Source organism: Globicephala melas, chromosome 8 (assembly GCF_963455315.2).
Source record: "Globicephala melas chromosome 8, mGloMel1.2, whole genome shotgun sequence".
NCBI lineage: Eukaryota > Metazoa > Chordata > Mammalia > Artiodactyla > Delphinidae > Globicephala > Globicephala melas.
Genome location: NC_083321.1, coordinates 73943235 through 73964594, shown reverse-complemented (window position 1 = coordinate 73964594; position 21360 = coordinate 73943235). Strand labels below are relative to the sequence as shown.

The 21360-nt window shown below is 33.4% G+C and overlaps 1 protein-coding gene across 4 annotated transcripts in view; it reads right to left on the bottom strand.

The window, feature by feature from the left end:
• Positions 1-17908, bottom strand: part of CNTN5 (contactin 5) — a 1371648-nt gene extending 1353740 nt beyond the window's left edge. For all 4 annotated transcript variants that reach the window (XM_060303945.1, XM_030883710.2, XM_060303947.1 and 1 more), the window contains exon 1: positions 17570-17908. The gene's annotated coding sequence lies outside the window, so the exon portion shown is untranslated. The remainder of the gene's footprint in view (positions 1-17569) is intronic.
• Between the last annotated feature and the right edge of the window lie 3452 nt (positions 17909-21360).

Genomic DNA, 21360 nt, shown 5'->3' with positions numbered 1-21360 from the left:
AAAAGTGGTGTCAGTAGAAAAACATGAATGTGAATAATACTTAGTATTAGGAAATTATTAAGATTCAGTCAATGCCATATAGAAAATTGAGCTTTTTCTGGTTAAAGACACTAAAAAAATTAAATGTCAACAATATTTTAGCTACTTTCTAAGACAGCAATATCTTTCTAGGCTATTTTCATATACATCCAATGACCATTCCTTAATTATAAGGCATTATACCGTTTTACTATGCTTTAAGTATATCACACCTGATCTTTGATAATGCAACTTCTAATTATTCTAATATGATAAAATAATGAAATTTAAATGTTAATTCCCATGGCACCTTGATTTTATTCCTCTAGTGCTTAGCAACATTCTAGGAAATGAGTTTTGCAAATATTGTTTAAAAAACACTTTTTTCCCATCTTCTTTCCTACAATGTATTCTCCATTCTCCAATCAAGGATAGGAAAGGCTTTAGTCAAATTAATTCGGGGTCCACGGAGATACCACTATTGAAGAACGGAAGGTGTACGGCTGAAATGGTTTGGGGGGCCTGACAACAAAGAACGCGAGGTGGATCTTGAGAAATTTAAATTAAATTTTAAATGTTTGAGAAGGAATCACAGTCCCTTGGAGTTATGGCAGCACACTAATGAGATCAATGGAAACGCTAATTCCTCAACTAAAGAACTGTGCATTAAATAGCTATCCCAGACTGCATCTGTGTTCATTCACCTCTTCATTTATTTAATAAGTATTTTATCAAGTGCCCAATATATTCCAGGCAATGTACTAATTGCAAAATACACAAAATAAAATTTGAACCCTTACAGAGTTTCAAAAACAAAAATGTGCTATTTATCAAATAAATACTCAAATAATTATATAATCTCATAATTTGATAAATGTTGCAAAAGGAACAATTTTGCTAAAAAAGAAAATTAAGAGATAGATGGTTGCCTTTTTGAGGAAGTGATACTCTAGATATAAATGGTAAGGAGTATTCAGGTAAAGAAAGAGGAAGGAACACTTCAGGCCAAGGAACAGTATGCAGAGGCAGTGGGATGGGAAACATGCTGGCATATCTCCATATGCCAACAGCTACTTGCATTGTTTCCATGAAATCATCATTACAAAACTAGGCTTGTGACATGCCAGATTAGACATTTTTAGTCTACAAAAAAACTCAAATAAGTATTATTGATTCAGGCATCAAAATTAAATTATGGTCCTTAAACATGTAATAAATAGCACTGTGTACGCTGCCCATAACTATCACCAGGTTCTTTCTATGTGTGCTAAAAACTTAAAGATTAAGGGATACTATTTATTGATACTATGCTATTTATTATTCTAGCAAATTTAAATAACAAAATCTAAACTTCATTTCATGGGTGTAATCATACTGAAATGAAAGAACACGGTAGGATTTGTGTATCCTTCAACAAGCATTTGCTGAGCGTCTTATGTGTTTGGTGATGGGAATAAAAACTAGTAAAATGATCTTCATTGAATTGAGAGGAAGAGAGGTAAGGTATGCCAACAAATGAGTCTGAAGGAGAAGGAAAGTGTGAAAGTACATATAAGGTAGTAGCTTGAGCAAAAGCAGGGCAAGAAGGCAGCTTACTTTTACTTTTAAGACTGGACCAGCCTGCATATGTTTTAGGATGAAAGAAAGCTAGTGAAGTGGAGAGACTGAAGGTACTAGAGAGATGGAAAAAACCTGAGGGGTGGAGACCCAAGAGAAGGAAAAAATGATTGAATAAAAGCAGATGTGGAAACGAAAGTTTTGAAAAGGTAAAATTCGCAGGTAAGTTTTGAAATAATAAAATGAAATAATAAAAATGTTCAGATATGGTTTGTGATAGTAAATACCTACTCCATCAAAGTTAAGGTCATGCTCTGAAAATTCAAGGCCAGCGTAGTCTATCTTACTCAGTTTTGTGTCCTCAATGAATAAATGAGAAATGAGGAATAGAGATTTCTAGATTTGAGTAGACTGGTTCAAGTTAAAACAAAATTACATTTCTTCCTCTTTATAGCTTTGGTTTACATCTCCTAAGTTGGTTATTATTATTACTATCATTAATATTACTATTATTATCTGGAAGGGCATTAATTAAATTTTGCAGTTTTGTTTTTTAATTTTATAATGAAACCTAAAATTATGACTAAAGAAATGTTAATGCTAATATTTTGGATTTGTGACAGCTTTTTCTTCTTTTAACATAAAAGGTAGTTGAAAGCATATACAATATTTCTCTACATGCATCAGCAAAACCATTTATATACTGGATATTGTGAGGTTTTGCTTTATGCATAAAAAGTTCAGAGTAAACTTGATACACTGTTAATATTTAAATATGTGTTTGTGCCATCCACATGTCAACTTGCATTGCACATAGTAAACAGCAAATAAACACAGGCTGAATTGAAGGGTACCCATTTTTTACTTTTATTTTTGCATGATCTCTTAATATTTCTTTTATTTTTCTTGGGTATTTTTCTTTGAATTTTTACAGCTTCAGGTTTTTAAAACTTAAATTATGTGGAAAGAAATATAGGTAACTGGTAAATATAAAGCCTAAGAATAATGGCGTCAAATATTATCAAACACCAGTATTATACTCATTAATCAGGCAGGTACAATATTTATTCATGTATACTAGAATGTATTTAATGTACATAATTATTTTCATGATAAACCTTTGCTACAAGAGTTTTTTCCAATACTAATAATTTAAGTCATGTCTCCAGTCTTTGAGAGTTTTCACAGTATTTGGGAAAAAAAACAACCTATATAAATATAAAAACAAGTAAAATGGTTTTGGTTCTAATCGTTAAATTATATTTTCTTATTTTTGTTTCAAAATTTACAGACATTTGTGTCATACTTAATCATCTTTTGCCTTTTTCTCCAGTAACTGCCCCCCTCTAATTGGCACCTTGGTAGCAGTAGTCCAAAGTGTCCAAATTCTTACCCCTCTGCTACTGAATAAAGACCTGCTGGGGAATTGTTTTTATCAAATTGATTTTACACCCAAATGAAGGATGAACTCCCCCCAACCCCCCTTCCATCCTAAAAAAATGCTAAGCCTAAAATTACCGAACAAATTAAAATGGGTGTATGCTATTTGAGGTTTGGGGGTGTTTTTTTTTTTTTTTTTTCCTGATACTCTGACATGCTATACCATTTTTTTAATGTAAAAATCTCTGAAATTTTTCATAGATGTTTAGGAATGCCAAGGAACATCCCTTTTAAATGTTTGATAGGGCACTGCTGATTACCCCAGGCCATCTATTTCTCAGCACTAGGACCACAGAAGCTAATACCACAATTGGTTTCTTTTCTGCTTTTGGATTCAGTGCTCAGCAGCAAGTATACACACTCATTTGTCTTCTCCCTTGTTAAGCAACTGCCCACTACTCTGCAAAATCACAGAGATGAGAAGGTAGTTTTAGTTGTGCACACTGGAATGTTTGTGACTCAAGCTAGCGTCTTGTGTTGGACACTTGTAAACACTCTATTTTTCCCTGATCTCAGAAAGGAGTCTTGGTCTTCTATTTGATTTCTACTGTGTTTGCTCTTGAGGCAGAGAAAATACAATGAACAGCAGCTTGGCTTTTCTGAGTTTGTCTAGTGATGGAAAAAACAAGAATGTAGATCCTTACACAGTTCAATAGTATTTCCTGTTGATGATACAGAGCTTTTGTTCAGAGGGAACTCGTTCAAAGAATGGAATCTTAAGATAAAGAAGAAAGAAGCACAGGGAATAAAGGAGATAACAGCACGCCCAGACTTAAATAGTCAGTGATCTGAAAAGCTGAGAAACACCTTTAGGCTTGTTGTGATCTATGACCTTATGACATTGAGTTTATGGACTCAATTTTTAATTGTTATCAAAATGTATACTAGAATGAGGGAAACATTATTTTTATGGATAAGATAATTACGCTTTATTTAAAATAGACCCCAAAAGAGATATCTATGACAAAAATTTAATTATATTGAAAAGATACAGGAAATGCCTTTTCAGTTTTCAGTTAATTGTTTATTATTCTTTTGATAACTTTGCTATCTGATAGATATGTACCACATGTTACCAGGTTGCTAATTTGTTGAACTGGAATAGAATTCTATGATAAGTAGAACTCAGAATTAAGTTTATAATTTATTTTACTTACAGATAGGACATTTTACTTACTGCTACTTGAGCTTTGATTCAATGGTGAAATTCAAACAATGTATGATACATTTTTCATTATAAAACTTTTCCTATGTAGTATCTTACAGTGAGGTGTAAAATAGTATATATACTTCTTGATTTCTTTGTGCTAAGAAGTTTTAACTTTGTGGCACTGATTCACATTTATAAATGATATATAAAATGAAAAATATCTGCCCATGTTTCAGAAGTGCTAACATAAGTATTGGTCTACTGCCCAATGTTTTTATAACAAGCAATGTTACATGTTTTGTAATGAGCCATGCAGATGTAACAAAATCCAGAGATTCAATGGATCTTGAAATTTAAATAAAAATTTTAAAAATGTTTAAAAACCTTCAGCACAAATTCTTCAAGGATATACAAGTTTGGTTTCTTCACTACAATTAGGAAAAATAATGGACAAATAATGAATTTTACTGACTTTGTCAGGTCAAGTACCAAACCCAAACTTATACAGAGGTATAGTAAGAACACTGGCTGAGAGTTCATTCTGTGTTATACTATACTAAATGTAATTGCTTCTTACGCAGTATTTCTCAATAATGGCATCTTCAAAGCATTGTTATTTAGAGAATTATGTTAGGACAACATTAAATAAACATTTCACTTGTTCACGTTACACAAAGTAGTTTATAAAAATGTTCAAAATATGTTCCTATCTTTAAAGCAGCTTGTGATCTCCTGGTAGGAAAAGTAGTTTTGCATGAAGATATCCGGAAGCATCATTTTTGGCAGAAGTAATAATGTCAGCAAAAGTATAGAGACAGGAAATGTAATTATAGAGACAGGTTTTGGTGTAGGTTGTGGCTCAATCTACAATGTGTACATTGGTGTAGCTGCAGAGGAGCCTTTAAATGGTTTCTAAAGGACAGTTACGGAGCTCCTTGGCATACTGGCATACTGAGAATCTGAAATGTGTTCTTCAAACAGTAAGAACCAATAGAAATTTCAAAGCAAAGAAATGGCATGACAAGACTTGAATCTTTGAAAGATTATTCTGTCAGAAAGATTGACATATTGGAGAATAGAGGAAGATAAACCAGACTGGAGATGTTATTCCATTGAAAGATGCCTTGAACCAGTGCTGGGTGAATGTTATTTGCAAGGCTGGTTTGAAAATGAGAGGGATCATTCGTCCAAGAATGTTCCTTTGCTTGAAGCCCTTTCCAGTCTACCCAAGTAGAATTGTCTCCTCCTCATTTTAACTCCACTGGATCTTTTACACACAGCAGAGGGGGAAGGGAAAAGAATGCTATTTATAAAATATCTCTGGCATTTCACAGATGTGCATTTTATTTCTTCAAAAATTTGGCAATGCCCCAAAGCATTTTTAATTGACTTCTTGCTGCCATGTGTTTCTTGGTTTCAGTTAATACGTAAAGAGAATAAGAAAAAGATCAACTCAGTAGACTTAAACTGGGGAAGGGCAAGAACTGCAGGTTAAAATGTTTTATTAAATATATAAAATGTTTAAAATATTAGGCATAAATTAAAACAAAAATATGATACTTTTTTTCATCTATTCCACTGGGTGTAGAATAAGGAGTTTCATAATACACTGTACTTGGCTACAGTGTGGAGAGACAGACATCCTAATACATTTTGGTTAGAGTACTAATTGGAACCATCCCTGTGGAGGGCAATTCAGCAGTAAAACCAACATTTTAAATGCACATTCTCACTGACCTAGCAACTCTACTTCTAGATCTACTCACACTTATGTAAAATTGCATATATAAGAATTTTCATTACATATTTATTAGTATTTGCATATAAAATAAATTGACAAATAATTTTAAGACAATAATTATTTATATAAATTATGGTATATCTTTATTACAGAGTAAAGTATTCAAAAATTATATACTTTTTTGAACTGTAATGTAGACAACCAAAATTATTTTAAGAAAAAAAAGATATACTGTAACAATTTCAAAAAGGATGTACATACAAAATCCTGTTGAGGACGGCTACTTCTGAGAGGAACTAGAAGACATTTTAGGGCTTTTACTATATTCTTTTTATACTGCTCATTGTCAATTCTGCCATGTTAGGAAAAAAAGAGATGACAACAACAGTGTTCACTCTCCAGATTCTGACTTGTGAGAGCTGCTTTACCATGCAGTGGCCAGGCTGATAACACACCCAATGGAGCTGATCATTTGTATTCTATCATAAAGTATCTCAGGATCATATTTAAAGTAATTATTGGATAGCACTCCACTCTTTATCAATGAAGGACTAGAAAAAACTGTAAGTGTTTGTTGTTACTGGAAAGTAATTCCTCTACAAAACAATGTCTTTTTAAATTAATCCTTAATATGATGTTTCTATTATTTTTACCTAGGGAAAAAATATTAATAAGAAGATGTATCTATTTGCATTTGTGTTTTCTTTTTTCCTCTTGAAAAACGTGAATTACCCTAGTGTGTTTGTTTGAAATGAAAGGATAAAAGAACCTAATGATAGAGTAATTTCTTCAGATAAAAAAGAAATTGATCTCAGACCATTTATCTAAACATTGGCTAAAGGCAAACACTAACCAAATAAAGATTAACATTTGGAAAAGGTAGTTAATTTGAAAATAAATCAAGATAGTTGTCTTAACTTTTAAGCATCTATTAAAGTTGTAATATGTAGGAGACATCTGATCATGCATAATATCTGAGGAGAAAAATAAGAATGAGAACAAGAACACAATCATTTCTTTCTTCTAAATTAGTATTAATCAGAACAACTATATAATATATTTTAATAGATGGCATTTCGATATTCAGTCTGGGAAAATCAACCATGTATTTATATCTAAAGCCTATTATCTTATAAGACAACTACATGTAAAAAAGATAAAGAGACACTTTTGTTTCAGGTGAAATATCAACTCCAGGAATTTTTAAAAGTATCTCATGATATGAATACTTACTTAATCACATCCTCATTGAACAGTGTAAAACTGCTTTCTATCAGCTCCCTCTCCTGTCTGCTTTGTAGCTTTCTCTGCCTTTCTTTTTCTCTCTGTCTCCAATATTTCCAGACCCAGCATAGTCTTACCACACTTTTTTGAAAGAGACTATTTTTTGTGAGATTTGTTTCTTCCATTTTTTTCTAATGTATCAAATCTTCTGCAATAATAAAATAATCTATATATATTGGAGAAAGTTGTTGATTGGTTGTACAGATACAAAGCATATACATATTTAAAGCAGCATATTAATCATAAAAGTATGTTGATAATAACTCTTATTGTCAGAGTAGCCAAGCCGAAAAAGGTAATATATTGAATATTACTTGTAGAAAAACGTATCTGTAAAATGTTTCAAACTGAAATCTTTTTATTTTTACTATTAAATCTAATGACAATTCACAATTTAAAAGATGTCCGCTATTTGTTTTAATGAATTAGCAGTAAATTAACATTTAATGATTGTAGCATGAGCCACTCTCACAATTTTTTTAATTAACAAGAACGTAATAAAAATGGAAGAAGAAAATAATTGGGGGAACTTATTATTTTCAAATGAATATTTCCTATACCATTTTGCAGTCACATGGGATTCAAAAACAATATTTGAAACATGTCCCTCTCCTACCAAAATAGAATCTATGCTCTAAATAATTTTGTAGAGGGACATTAAAGATTTCTTTTTTTTCAGGCAAATCAAAATACAATAAAATAAAAAAGACCCAAATCAAGTAATCTCTTTAAATATGTGTAAGTAAAATTAAGACAATGAAAAGAAAGAAAGCACCTATGAACAAATTTACAAGATTGTGCCAAGAAATTACATGTGTTTCCTCATACTTGGAAAACTGGAATGATTGTACCCATGTATATTTATACAAAATTCAAATGATTTTTCTGCCTTTAAATATTTCTTGAACCTAAGTAAAAAATGAGATTTTTGTAAGTAACTAGACCTAAAGATATAAAGAAAATGATTTTGCCTCCTGATTCTACAGTCTCATTTCCTTCTTAAAAAAAAAAAAAAAAAGTGAGGTAGTAGTCAGTATCATTCTTTTACAGGAAAATAAATGAAATCTTAGAAAGGTTACCGTTTTGCTCAGGGAACCAAAAGGAAGCTGTTGAGCCAGAATCAAGCATGGGTGTAACAAGTCCATGTTCTTTCCATGGCCTCCCGATATGCCAGGAACATGATCTCTTGTCTCATTATCTCTTTTTGGTGGAATCTATCCTAAACTCACCTGTCCACACCTACAATTCTGTTTCAATTTTCCTCTTCATCAAAACCTCACGTCGCACACAACCAATGAATTACCGTTGATCAAAACCGAAAAGAAATCCTTTACTTTCATTGATTTCACCTCCCTTGCTTGAGAGATTAATAAACTGAGGAAGTGACTTGTCCACGTCACAGCAAGGCAAAAAACTGGGGCTGAACCTCATCATTTTTTTTTTTAAATATTGGCTATATTCCCTGTGTTGTACAATATATCCTTGTAGCTTATTTTATTTATTTATTTAATTATTTATTTTTGGCTGTGTTTGGTCTTCGTTGCTGCACACGGGCTTTCTCTAGTTGCACTGAGTGGGGGCTACTCTTTGTTGCGGTGCACAGGCTTCTCACTGTGGTGGCTTCTCTTGTTGCGAAGCCAGGGCGTGGGCTTCAGTAGTTGTGCCTCGTGGGCTCTAGAGCGCAGGCTTAGCAGTTGTGGCGCACAGGCTTAGCTGCTCCCCGGCATATGGGATCTTCCCAGACCAGGGCTTGAACCGTGCCCCCTGCATTGGCAGGTGGATTCTTAACCACTGCACCACCAGGGAAGCCCTGAACCTCATCTAATCTTAAAATAAATGGTTAATATCTTGCTTTCAACAAAATTCTTCAATTGTCTCCCAGAATCCTTTACATTTCCTCATTTGACATATATTAACTTTTTTGCATTACAAAGAGTTCTTTCTTTATATTAATTAACCTTTCTACTTCCTTCCCAACATCCACCTCATTTCTGCCTCTCTTCTCACCAACTGAAAAAGAGTCTTTGTCAATCGGTAACTGAAACTTCCTTCAAGTCCTAGTGTTTCTCATTTTATCTGGAAAGTCAGCTTAATCCATCCCCACAAAGACCATTTCTGTTCCTCCAAGGTCTTTAGAATTATATGACCAATATCTCAATAGCTATGCTTACTAGTACATTTTCTTGAGCTTCTTATTAAATTGTGTTGTGACAATTTTCCACCTCTCCATTGTCAGGGGTCAAACCTGTTACTTCCTTTGGATCCCCAAAAGTAAGTAGTACTGTAAACACTAATTTTGTGAGAAATACCTGTCCAAATAAATTACTCAGATAAAAAAGAAGATACACAGAATAATCTTTAAAGGATCATGGTCTATACATCTCAATATCACTTTCCACAGTTAGAACAGCATTGCATCTCATATAAAAACAGAATATTTTGGTAGACAGATAATTTAAGCTTGTATGTTAGAATAGGAATTGAAGTAAAATCAAAATTTCTTCCCAGACTTATGTTTTTGATGTTTCTAACACTGTCATTTTTTTTGTCATTGAAAAGTAGGTTTTTTCTTTTATATTATCACAACTGCATGACATTTACTATCCTAATTTTGCATGTAAGGAAAGGTTAAGTAACGTTTCTAAAATTACACAGCTAACAAATTGTAGAGCCAAGACTTAACCCTAAAATTCAAACACCAAATCCCCTAATCCATACTGCCTCTTTATATTAGATATATTACTATAATTATCAAAGTAATATTTACTACCTGCTCTGTTGCTACTATGACTACTACTATCTGGAAGAGACTGTGTAAGCAAAGCTTCACAGCTTCACAGTTAATCCACCCCTGTAAAATAAGTATCACCAGCACCAGCACCATAAATATTCCATACTTAATAACTGAAAGAATTCAAGCTTATTTATAACAACATATAAGAATTGCATATTTTCACAGCATCTAAGCCATGTTCGTTTTACCATAAATTTGTCTATATCATCAAGAGACTAGATGGGTCTAAGATACTAAAGTTAGCACTATAATGAGATGTAGAAAAATAACAACATTCACTTGAAATGGTTATGTGAATCTTGGAAGAAAAAGTACTTCAACATAATTTAGGTAGTAGGAAGTAAATGCAGCAATTAGCGAAAGAACGCTAGCATGAAATAGTCTATGCGGGAAAGTCTCAGTAGGAGTAAACTAACAGCCGTCTCCAAAAGGAGAAGTATTGAAAATTTACATCTTAGCTGTATATACTATATAACTGCACGTTTCACACTGAATTGTATTCACCCTATGTGCTTATTTCCTCCACCAGCCCATGAACTACTTATTGCCCTTTATATTCTTACTTAACTATAACTGCCCACTATAGACCATTTGAGTGAGTGAAATAATGTAGAAATTGCTTTCAGTGTGAAAATAATTACATTTTTAAAATTTTACTCACTGAGGTATATACCACCAAGACCACATTAGGGAATGAAAAACAAACAAATACAGTCATAAGTTTTCAAACACATTTATGGTAAATTTTCATGAAATCAATTCTGGATCACTTAACTTAAATCTCAAGTAATCACTCTTTCCTACTAAGGTTACTGCTCTTTGAAAATACTGAAAATTTCAAGGTAAGTTGTAGGTGAGTAAATATCTAAAGACAGTAAAAATTCAAAGAATATTAAGGACCATTTATTCTTTGAAGTTGGAGAATATATTTTATATTTTCTACTAGGGTTATTTGCAAAGTTTGGTTATATTCATAGGGTAGAAAAAAACCTCAAATTAGCCATTAATCATTTCAGCCAGTCTTTCACCTCATCTTTAGTACATTAACTTGTCACCTTTAAATACTCAGTATTTAAAGGAAAAGAGAGTCTTAAAATATGAAGTCACCCCATAGGGACATACGAAAAGCTCTTGTCTTTGTCTAATACAATGAAAAGTTTGAGAGAAGACATCTGTAAAAATAATATTATATCAGAAACCCAGCAACATATAATTGCCTTTCCACTGAGTTGCACTGTGCCAATTTTACAGTTTATCATGTTCAGCTCTACAGAAGAAAATTTTTAGCATATACTCATTCTAAAATAATTTACATCATGTTATTAAAATTAAGCATAGAAGAACTTTGGTTTAGACACAATGATAACTAGATACTATTACAGGCTCAAATTTGCTCTCTGTTTAATTCCTTTATTATTATAACAGTAAAACTAGAATTTATATAAAAGTTGATATTTGAGTTCTAAAATTCAGAGAAATACTGCCTATTTCTAGAGAACTTCTACTTCAATTTCTGCTTTGCATTTTATTAAATGCTAAAATTGTTATAGACCTAAGGAAGCCCATGATTTAAATTTTATCCTAACTTGTCAATTCACAGGAATATTTTCTCCTTACATTTCTCATTGATTTTCTATTTCATTTAGTGTCACATTAAACATGTATTACTGAAAAAAGCAACTGCCAATACAGAAAAAAAGTATTAACAAAAGAAATGGATAGTCCTTTATAAATATACAGTGGAAAAAATCAATTACATTTCTTTTCCTACTTGGGTTTTCAGGTTTCTTAACTGAAACTGTCAAAAACCTTCTCCCTTTTGACTTAGCTGCTGAGCGCACACTAAGCTCATTGTGAAAAAGTTCACATCTAGCAATTAAGTCGTCTAGACATTCAGTTTTTCGTTAAGAGAATATGGGTATAGCTGTTTCCTCTGAGTTAATATAAGTGGATTTTTAGTTTTCTAGTCTTAAAAGACAATGTTTTACAGATAACAAGTGGCAAAAAAAATTACATATACTTATATCCTAATCTTGACTTGAGTAGGTATCAAAATAATTAAGATTTTTACAGCAAGAAAAACGTATAAACTATAAAAATCTCTGACCTAGACATTAAAGAGAACTGGGTTCTAATTCCATCTTTTCCACCAAATGTTAAACATGTCACTTCACCTCTTTTATCTTTATTACTCTTCACATTAAATAAGTGAAAATACGAGCTCCATTAAGGCTCCCCCCAACACTAAATGGTATTGTCACCTTTTTTCTAAGCGTCCTAATAATTTATTTATCAAAAATAACTCATGTGATTTGTGCTTATATTTAATGACATGCTTACTTAAGCATCAGAAACTCTCATTCACTAGCTCACACACGGTCATTAGAATAATGGCACTGAAAGAGGAAGAGTGTCAAATTATGAAGTTTAAGGTATCAATTAATAAAAGACATAACTTTTGAATTTCTTATCTTAAATATACTCAAAATTGACAAAATTAATCATCACTAACAAATAGTTTTATTAATTTTTAACATAAGAGACTATATTAAGCTAGTCTATATCTTTTAGATAAGAATATAAAGAGGAAAGTTTCAAAATAACAAAATGAGACAAAACCTTTCTAGAAAACAAGAATTCTTTTTAAAATTCCTACTGTAACCTGTATTTTCCAATTAATATTCATCTTCATCATCAGGGATTTCATATTATTCTGTCATTTTAGGGGCTATAAAGTACAATAGGATCTTATCAAATACTGTATCATTTAAAACTCAATTCTTGTATAAAACTGAAATGGGAGAACTTAGGATAATTAAAATTAAACTCTTTGTTACCTTTACTTTCAGAAAATTTTGTTCTTTAATACATATAAACATGAAATTAAATATATGAGACAACAAAGATGAAAGTTCATATACTTAAAAGTAAATTTTTCACCAAATAAATGTACCATTTCTCTACTAGTTATCTCCTAAACACAAACTACTGCAACTAGTGAAATATTTGTGAAAATACAATAAGAATCTTGCTTATGACTCTAGACATTATAACTATAATTACCCTATTATGAAATCTCTCTCAATAAGAGCCCCTTAATTTTTTTTTAGCCTCATGATGAATGTTTCTGCCAGTATTATGACTATCAAGAGAAAGAGAATTTCAGTCTACCTTTTATCACCTAACTGATCAGCAAAATTTCTCTTCCTAAACTCCATATGCTATAATTACTTTACTGGATCATAATGGAAAATGAGATGATTTTCTTCTTGAGCATTTAGTAGCTAGAAGAATGGTAAGGATCAGATTCTTATTCCCCCTCATAAAATGTTTATGCATATAATTACACTTTTCCAGTCAACAGTCACAAACAAGAGTTTTTGATCACTCAGATGAATGAAATACTTTCATCTTCCTCCTTGCCCCATATACAATTGCTCAAATTTTGGATAACGTTCAAATTACCCACTTTAACTCTTAAGCAGGTCTATATTTTAGAGTAAAGACACAAACTGTAAAGGTATGTTTGTGGGGAAGCTTATACAAATACCTTAATACTTTGTTTTCTATCAAAATTTCAACTTTTTTGGTTTATACAAGTGAATATAAGAAATATTTGGAACCATGACTGGAGTAAGAGTAACTGTGCAAGTCCTGCCAGATCTTTTAAGAGAAGTCCACTTGTTAAAAATAAATAAAAAGTGGTATCCACAGGGAAGCAAGTTATTTAGGTCATTATGGATTTTTAAGGGACCACTGAGAAAATGAGAAGAAAAATCAGTTCTGCAACTGTGTTGTTAAATGCATTCAATAAAACATTTTTGGAATTGTTTAAAAATGACAGTGATCACAAGGAGTTCCAGCTCAAGAAACGCATGGTAAAATAACATGACCATACTTTCTAAAGTTTCTCACAAATGAAAAATCTCACACTACTTTATATTAGATTAAGAAGTGGTGGATTCATTGATTTTTTGATTTCCACAAAAGGGACAGAACTTTGATTTATTTTTCAGAATTACTTTATTGCCTATTTCTGGAGTTCCATTTCCCTGTACTAGAGAAAAGAAGAGCTTCCATAGTTTGGCTGACTCTTAAGTCTTATAAGCTCATGTTTCCACTGAAACATTTAAGAAGTCTATAAGGTCAAAAATACAACATGTGATACTCTGTAATATGAAATTAAAGACTGTGTTTTAACTTAAGGGGTTGACAAGGATGAAAATGCTCAATATTTAGCTTATACACATATTTACAGCAGGTAAAACATAAATGAAGTTAAATACATAGTCATATCAAGTTCATGGGAAATAATTTAATACCACCACATGACTTAAAAAAATTTAATATCTTCCTAAAATGTAAATATATAATAAAGCCATTTAAAAAATTATTCTCATATCCACTGTATCAGTGCAACACTACCAAATTTGTTTTATTCATTTTCATGAAAATAATTAACAAAAAAACTGTTCAAAGTATCTGGGAAGAATATAAACTGATAATATTCCATTTATCACAACTTTTCTAATGTTATACACTTGAATATCAAAAAAATAGTAGAGGAGAAATTAATTGAAAGGGTCTGGGTAGAGATATGAGATATTGTTCGTAATCCTTTTTAATCCTAAATCTTAAGTGTTACATAGCTTTTATATACTTCATTACTTTTTAAATGCACCAGTCTCTAATGCAGAGCTATTGATCACAAATGCTCAGAAAACAGACCTCGCAAAGATTCTACCGCTTTGAGCTTCCGACCAGCCTCTTTCCTGCTATAAAGTGCTAAGAAGTTCATGTAACATATAAGCACAGCCTTGTAACACTAATTTAAAATATCTTGTCAGAAATACAAACCTCTCTTACTTTACGTTTGTATCTTCAGTAATAAGAAATGAATAAATCTGAGCTCTTGAAGTCAGAATTTTGAGAAACCAAATTATATAAATGTGTGGGTCTATTTAAATTAAGAGAAATAAATTTCTGACCTCTTAGTAAACAAATTTTTTAATCATATTTAAAAAGATAGACAATTCAAAGACTACAGGTAAGTAAAATATGTGTGGTAGGATGGATTCAGCATATCACACTGTATTTTAAGCATCTTGGCCTCATCAAATTCCTAAATTAGTTTTTAATGGATGGGGAACAGTAAACTCTGCTATAAAACTTTGTCTTAGCCAATCGAACTTAAATATAGTTAAATCAACTTTAACCTATTACAGCCATCCAGACAAGTTTTCACTTTTTTAAACTGCATAAAATTATATCTTTGTTTTAGCTAGAAGTAAGACAAACTCCCAAAATGACTTGGCTAGCATAGCATGCCCTTACTTTCTCCATCTAGATAGCCCTCTATCCTTTACTGACACCCTCTGGTCCTGATCACTAAGTCAGTTTTGACATTAAACCACACTCCAACCTCTTCCCTGAAATATAAATATATAAATATATATAAATATATAAATATATATTTTTATATATTAATACATATAAATATATATTAACCAGACCTGTTCCATTTTTAATAGATAGTGTTACTTAATTGGACACATAAGATTAAACTTTCACAAGAAACTAATTTTAATTATTTTAAAAAATAAACATAGCTTATGTGTACATTCAAGGTGTGATTTTTCATCTTCCTAACTTAATAAAGATTTCAGACTACCTAATAGTTGAAGTATTGCTCACTTTGGGAAACACTAAGGTATTTCAGCAATCTACTTAAAAATCCCACGACTGTAGCTTTTCAGATGTATTTTCAAATGCATCCTCCCATGCATGTGCCTCAGAATTTACAGGCAAAATCTGGCATTTAGTTAATCTATTGGGGTAATGTTCTCTTTTCTAACTTTTGTGAATTCAAACTTTCTATCAGTTGTATATGGAATCAAAGATAAATCCAAATGAACAGTTTTTCCTCCTCATTTTTTAGTTTTCAGAAGTTTTAAATAAGAACAATTTAAAAGCTCAATTTAAAAACACTGGCACTTACATTGTAACAAGCATTTCACTGATTTTTTGTTTTCAAATATGCTTTAATACCATCTCACCACACTCCAGCTAAGTTACTTTTCTATTTTATTTTTTATATCGCATTTCCTTTTTTAACTTTTAACTTTGAATTTTGTTCTTTGTTTCCTTCACTAGCCTTACTTGGTCTTCGTAACATCTTTTATTTTTCAGTCATTTGTTTTATGTAATGTATTGTTGCATAGTCATTGTTTATTTCCACTTGAATCAAAAGAACATATACCTGTCAAGTTTGAGACTCAATATACTGGTCCACATAAAACTTATAATAATTTGAATATGAAGTAGGAAAATATGCCAAGAAACATTTGTGAGTGGCTTAAAACTGATTACAGGCACTTTGAAAATAATTATTACCTAATCATTACTAATTATTTTATGTTTAGGGTCACGATATTAATCACGATGAACTCTTTTAAGCTTGCTGTGATAGTCATAAGTTATTTTGGCAGTCCTGTTGTAGTTCAACAGTAATCAAAAATACCTCTATTAATTTGAAAATTTGATCACTATTTATTTGTTTGTAGTTTTTAATGCTAGTATCCTAATGTACATCTCTTTCTTTCATCCTTATTTCCAGCTAAAATTGAGAATCAAGGTAGAAGTTTGCCATCTCTATATGATTTTATCTTTTAAATTAAGAAAAAACCTTGATGAACTGAACACAGGTAAGGCACTTCACATACAACAGTTTAAAAGTTTTTTTTTTTTTTTTTTTGCTTCCAAACCTGTACTTTAATTAGCACATTGATTACATTTTTCATGACAGAGAGGTTATGAAATGTAAAAATAAAATAATTCTAAAATAAATAAGGGATTTGTGGCTTTTCAAAATAAAGTTAATTAAAACAACTTAAAATTTTTGAGGTTGTACACTATGTTCATATATATGCAAATTAATATCCTCTCCCATTTTTTAATAAAAAACTCAATAAGGGTGTCTAAACATATTTTTATTATCTTTTAAAAAATCTGTCACATTCCTACACAACACTGAGAAAACACCTCACCATAATGCAAGATACTGTTTTTCAGTCTCTCGAACTTTGTAGAACTCCACTTATAGAGCATCCCTACTGAATTTAACAAGTTGTTGCACTGCCAAACGCCCAGTTATCTGGGCTCTATTCTCACAAACACACTCCACAGTCAGAAGACATACATCCAGTAGCTGAGAAAGACATTCTATTTTTTGAACATTTAGTTTCTTTTGTAGAAAAATTCTTACCCTCTCCTCGCATCTGTCACCTTACAGTTTAGCTGTAGGAATTGTTTACTCTCATTCTGGATGACATTATAAGACAACACAAATAGGTTATATTTAGTCTTGCCTCAACTTTTCTGACCTGAAATCCCAGCAGAGAAAAATAACATGTTTGATTAAAAACAACAACAACAAGCAGCTTTATGTGACAGTTTTTAAATTCTGGCAACACGGCAAGAAAGGATGGCTTTGCAGAAGCGAGCGTGTCACAAACTGTCAGCGCCTGGGAGACCAAGTGCACAATCACAGACAGCAGTCACCGGCGAAGGAATGCCAGCCACTTACCAAGCAGACGCCAGACTCCCCTGTCCTTCGTCCGTGACTCTTAATTCCCGTCTCCCATCCTCCTGCCCGTCGTCACAGTTCAAACGGAGCAGTTGCTCGGGTCCTCCCCAGCCTGTGGCAGAAGACAACTGCCGAGTTTTTAATCTTTCAGAGGGAATCCTCCACCTCGCCCGGCAGCTCCCTGAGGAGGGGACCCAGGTAACGCATCCTTCCCGCCGGGCGCTTTCAGTGCACTTTAGAGGCCGCCTCCTCGTAGTCACGCTCTCCAGCTCGGTAGTTGGTTATATTCGGAAGTAGGTGCGGCGCCTCCTGTCGCTGGAGCGTTTGGGGCCCGAGCGTTCCGGCCAATGCGTCAGCGCGGCCCGCGCGCCGCGCCTCTGACTGGCTATGCGGCCCCGCGCGGCCCGCGCCCCTCCCCGCCCCGGCCCCCGCCCCACCGCCGCCTGCGCCTCCCCGCCGCCAGGCTTCAGTTAGTGCATCCCGGGGCGTGTAGGTCCCTTTGCCTCTAGAAGGGTTTTCTCTGAGTCTCTACGCGCCTCGCTAGTCTGCTGCTATTTCCCTCCGCGCCTAACTCCGGATCCCGCCCCGCCCCCGTTTTCTGACCCGCAACATTCCCGAATTTCAATCACAGATTCCAGCGCAGACACGACGGCGACAGACCGCACGGGGCATCTCGGATGAGTCCCTTGCCCTCTCGCCGGCTGCCGTCTCTCTTCTCTACGATTCCCAGAGTCAGGCGCCTTTACCTCCCGCGGCAGCACCGACTGCTGCGTTCCCTGAGGTTGGCTCGAGAGTGGACTTTCCCACCTGAGAATTTCCTCAGGTCCTGCCTTGGAAGCACTTGTCTTTGTTTATACACTTGCGAGTTTTATCTCTGGACTGTTAGACTCACTGTTTTTATTTCTCCTTGATTCCCCGCCCGCCCCAGGGTCACTTCTAAATAAGCTAAGGAAATAGTCGGCTTAGCCTCAGACAGCAGCCCCTTTCTTTTCTGAATTTTTATATCGCAATGGATGTAATTGGAAACAACACAGGTAGTAAATCCACAGTGTGGCAGCTTTAGTGCCATTGTTCAGCCAGTCCTCCTTCTACTTTTCCTCTCTCTGAGTCCTTCTCTAATTCTCTCCATTCCTTTGATGTAATTGTTTGTTAAATTATGTTACATTTCTTTTGCAGTATATTTCCATAGATCATGGAGTTAGCACCCATCCCTAATGGGAAGGCAATCCCACATACTGTTTGCTATTTCTGTACGTCCATCTCTGAAACTGTGTGAGAGCCTCAGTTCACACCCGCTGCCGGCTGGTGTGCGCTTTTCATGTGTGTTTGAGTCCAGCCTGACCCTGCACTGAGGCTGATTCTTCTGCTCACTTAATCCCCCGTTGGGGTCTCACTGGATCTAATTGGCAAGGAGAGTACAGTGCCATGCAGGCTGTAGCTGGAAGCCTTCCTACCACTAGCTCTGTGTTCTTGATTTTGCAGCTTTTCTCGTAATTAAAATTAGTCTTTTTCATGTTTCTTGGTTTCTTCTCATTCATCCACACATGTTGTACAAACAGCCAGTCTCTGCTTTTAATGGCTATCCTCAGGATCTGGGCTGATTTCTTGTTCCATAGCAAAGGCAAATTGTGTGCTCACATTTAATGCTTCTCTACCCTTCTGTACTTTTTATTTTCTTTTTCCCACTTTCCAGTAATTACGTTATTTTCTTTATGTGCTAACTGAGGGACTGTTGCCGAGATTCGACTTCTCCGGGCTTTTTCTCTGCTTCTCTGGCTCCACTCCAGCATCAGGCTGTTGGTTCACAGAGAGAATCACCAGGACTTTTATAACCTCTTTAAATATATCACAAAATAGATTGAAAGTCTAAGAGCTTAAAGTATTTTTTTATTGTGCAATGGGTTTTTTGTCTTTAAATGTTTATTATAACTGAGCACATTTAGCCTTGGGATACAGAGGTTGAACTTGCTTATAGTTTGCTCCACTTCCTAGAACACCTTTATATTACATGTGATTTGATAATTGGCATTTGAGTCATTCTCTCCTGTAGTTCATGTATTTTCTTTCAACTCGTGTTGTTTTAGAAAGGATTTAAATTGGCTTTCAGAAATTTTTTCAATTAAAAAATTAATCAAAAATGTAGGTCAGTCACGTCAAGACATAGGGTAAAGTGGTAGTATAGTAGGAGAGATATACCAGGAATGAGCCAGGAATGAGGTTTAGAGAGAAAAATTCATTTACATTTTGTTAGAAATGGCCTTCAGTTTGCCTTGAAGATAGTAGGCAATGTAAAGAAGGAAACACTGTCAGTCACATGATTCATGGTACCCTCCCACAATTAACACGAACAAGGAAATTTATGTTTTAAATAATATAGATGGATTAAATCTTTCTCCTTTTTTAATAAAAGATTCTTTATAAAGGCTTATGATGTTTTTGACTTTTTATAAAGGAAGTGATATTATTACAAGAATTGGGCAGAAACATATTTGTGAAACAAAGAGATGATGTAAAGCACTTTTCCTTTTGAGAGCATCTGATAATTTAGAGGGAAAGAAAGGAAAGGATGAATCTGGTTAATTTCTGTTATTTCAAATTTAGAATGTTAACTTCAATCATTAAGGGTCACTGGGTCATATGGACACATTTCATCAAGACTCAGGATGTGTGACTATATTTATTTTCATTTCTTTTATAATTTATACTGTTCCATTTAATAATATTAGACAATTCTATATTAATACTATATATTCTACATTAACATCCACAAATGTGGATGTTATATATTAGTCTTTATATATATTAGTCTAATATATAACATCCACAAATGTGGATGTTATATATTAGTCTTTTTGACTTATACATCTTCCTGAAAAATTTGGAATTTTGCTATGATGTAGTTTATCTTTGTGCTGCATGTTGTTAAATTGTTGTGTTTGGAAAGTGAGGGCTGTATGGATCATGTTCACCTTGGTATCTTATCATATCCACAGGGTTCAAGTATACGCAGTTCAACATTTGAAATTAGAAAAACAATGCATTGAGTAGAAAGCAGAAAAAAATTTCCTTGTAGGAGGTCTGCCAAGAAGAAACTAACTCATGTTTTTCATTTCTTCTCACATGCATCATAACTAAGATTTTCTCTTATTCTCATGTGAAAATGGGATTTTAAAATATTGTCCTGACTTACAATTGTAATTAAAAGACATGAGTATTCATTCCCTCTTATAAAATGCTAATGCTGTTTACTTTGAAAAGTCATTATTAAAAGCTCTTATTTTTCTCTTTCAGAATGTTACTGACATTTTTTAAATAACCAGCTCATAGTCTTCCCTGATAAAATAGCATTTGAATGTTAAATCAATTAAAATACTGTTTAAGTGGTTTAGTGGGTCATTTTCTCCATACTATGGTTAGGGTACCTGGATCTAGCTGTCATGTTGCTTATCTGAGCTTGTTGTCTTTGTGTAAATGTCTTAATCTCTTTATCTCCTGGTCTCCAGTGGGCAAGTGAGCAGATGCAGCACATCTGTAGCAGTTGAGTTGCCTCTAAGCTTTTGTCTTATTTGTGTTACAGACTTTTTTCTTTAAATCATGCCCTCTTTTTTCTCTCCTTTCATATGACTCAGAGTTTTAGGTTCTTATTAAAAGAACATAACTAAGGTTATATCCCAACAAATTGTACCATAAAACATAGGGAAACACAGAGCAATACTCTATTCAGGTTCAGTCCTTTTTCTTGGATCACCTTCTTTGCTTAATAAAGCCACTTTCAGCATTTGCATATTCTG